We start from the raw sequence: 2,939 nt of genomic DNA on the forward strand, positions 1-2,939 counted from the left end.
TTTCAAAGCCATGTACACTGTGCATCACAGTATATATGGCTTTGAAAGGGCTGTCGTTATATGTATAAACAGTGGTGGTACTTGACGATAAAACGTAAAATATTTAACTGCAGCTATACGCATAAGAGATACGGCGGCCAGTGGATTGCATTGAACAGGATCTAAAGCGGCCTCGCTGCGCTGACACGCCAGATCGTTGGTGGTGGTGACCATTTCCGAACTGGGCTTGGCTGCACGACTCGGAACAGACTGGGCATGATGGACAGGGCAGGGAATCACTCTTCCTTGGTGGAGGCGCACAAAATTTTGCCGGAGCCGTTATTGAAATCCCGGGATTTTGGGATTTCTAAATGTGCATCTATGGGATCCCGGGACAGGATCGGGACCTTTTTGCAATTATTCTCAAGTTGCTGTATAGGACTGTGGTGGTGGTGATCGTGATGTAATACTGGTGTGTCCACCTGCAGATCCATATGCTATCCCAAATTACGATACAGTGCGCGATTCCTGTCGTCCCCACGGAACATTAGGAAAAAAAAAAAGGAAGAAAAGATACAGACTAAAACTAAAATCAAATCAAATCAAATAAACAGAAAGAAAGAAAAAAAAAAGAAAAAAAAATGCTCACCGGGCGAAAATTTCGCCGCGTATCATATTGAGCATTCGCAGCGCGCCAGGATGCGTACATCGACTAGCGTTGAAACGCGTCTCTTCTTGTCGTCTGCTACGGAATATCTTGTGGCTGCGTCCCAGGATATTTCCCGCTGTTACCAGTGTACGAGAAAGAGATGCCGTTCAGCACTTGTACAGTGCTGGACAAAAGTTTACGGAACACACGTTCCGAATGGTACCGTACGACTTACAAACAGGTGAATGGGTTAATTAATAGGCTCATGTCTGTAAGTGCATACGGTCCCATTCGCTGCTGGCGTGCCAATAAGGAAGGAATGCGCCGGAGCGTGTTCCGTAAACTTTTGTTTAGCGCTGTACTTACGCGTCAGCTGAAATCAATGTCATATTTCGCATATTCCGCTGGAGCGCCCCGGGGCAGACTTGTACGTAGCTTGAGTACGTACTCAAAATACAGTATTTTAAATACTTTTTCTGGTATTTTGGTACTCTACTCAATACTTTTTGCGGCAAGTATTTTTAATGTATTTAAAATACTTTTTTCGGTATTTGCTACTCAGTACTCAAAATACTTTCCTTCCTCGTCAAGCCATATCCAGCACGCTTCCCGCCGTGCCGAGATTTTCAGCTCACTGGAATTTAACCCCCTTTTTCTTCTTTTTCTTTTTTTCGGGAATTCGCGAATCTGTCACTTATCCTCTTGTACAATAGGCTGATCCCAAGCCTGGCTTTGCTTGTCAATAGCCAACTTCGTCCGAAAACCGTTCCTATTCATATTGCCAGGTGAATCACCAGGGGATTAGGTACAAGATAATCCCGGCATTTATTTCCTTGATCATCAAAGCAATAAACACGTGGCAGAGGTTGAAAGACCCGAACCGACATACAGAAGGGATTACGAAGTTTTGGGTCAGAACATATCAACAAAGTTTACTTGAGTTCACCAAAGTTCACCAATTATTACTTGACACCAAGACGTTGTAAATGAAAGATATGCATGGCTGATGAAGTTTATTCCTTTCATTTGTAAGGCCACGTTCAGAATACGCGTTTCATTTACTGCTAATACTAAAGTACTTTAAAGAGTATCTTAAATACTTCTTAGAGTATTTAGTACTCTACTCAAATTACTTTCAGTTTTGAGTATTTTGTACTCTATTTTAAATACTTTTTCCGTAGAGTATTTAGTATCTTATTTTAAATACTTTTGCGCAGTATTTTGCACAAGTCTGCCCTGGGGAATGTCGTTTATGTGAATACAGGGAATGGTGCTTTTTGTTATTGTCCCCTCATATTCATCCACAGTAACTGCTGTGTTCTGGTCTGGGGCAGCCGAGTCTAGTCTTCTGAAAAGGCAGCATGTCTTCATTTTCTCTTTTCACTTTCAAATATACATATAAGTAGTTTAAATATATAAGTTTTAATTGTAGTTAGGGCTGTTGTCGGCTATGGCTTGCGTGGTTCACGTGAGTCAGCAGCTAACGTGTTTGTCATCTGTCGTGGACGATGAAGTTGGTTCGGTTGCGAATTGCGAATGATATTCTGCGTGGTGGGGGCGCTTGAAACTAAAAGTCGGTAAGACACCGTTCTTTCCTTTTCACTTGTACTACCAAATAATTCCACCCGAATGTCGAGAAACTCGAAATTTATTATCCCGAAATCCCGGACTTTCGGGATCCCGGGATCCGAACTCTAGTTGCGGATCGAGGCGTTTGCATGGATATGCACGTGTCTGACTGCAGTGGTGCTGTGAGTGCATGCGCACACATGGGTACCCGTTCAGCTTCGTGATAAGGCACGTGATATAGAAAAAATAAATAAAACGAAGGGGGGAGGGGGGACCCGCTATCATCACAGGTTGTCGCACCGAGACGATCATTAGTGAATATGAAACGTGCGCATATTCAGAAACACAATGACGTCTCAAAGTAAGAGGAATGCGATCTTAATGGCCAGTTTCATCTGTCGTTAACGGCGTTCACCTTCACGATCACGAGCAATGGCCCTTTTCATGGTGCCCTTTCCCCTCATTTCCACGTCTCCCTGCTTACTGCTCTCTCTCTCTCACAGAAATGCGGACACACACACACACACACGCGCAAAAATACTAACGCAATATATGAAACACTTCTCTGCCTTTTCTCGCAGCCTTTCCGGACTAATGACTGAAACACGTAACAACCTCATGCGAGCAAGCGTTCAGCATGGTTAAACTGTTCCTCTTTTGAAGAAAATGAAGGAAGAAATCGTTGCCTTGCCTGCCTGCCTGATTCGTTCGTTTGATGACCGTGATAATTTCAAGATTCGAA

Source organism: Ornithodoros turicata, chromosome 6 (genome assembly GCF_037126465.1).
Source record: "Ornithodoros turicata isolate Travis chromosome 6, ASM3712646v1, whole genome shotgun sequence".
Taxonomy (NCBI): Eukaryota; Metazoa; Arthropoda; class Arachnida; order Ixodida; family Argasidae; genus Ornithodoros; species Ornithodoros turicata.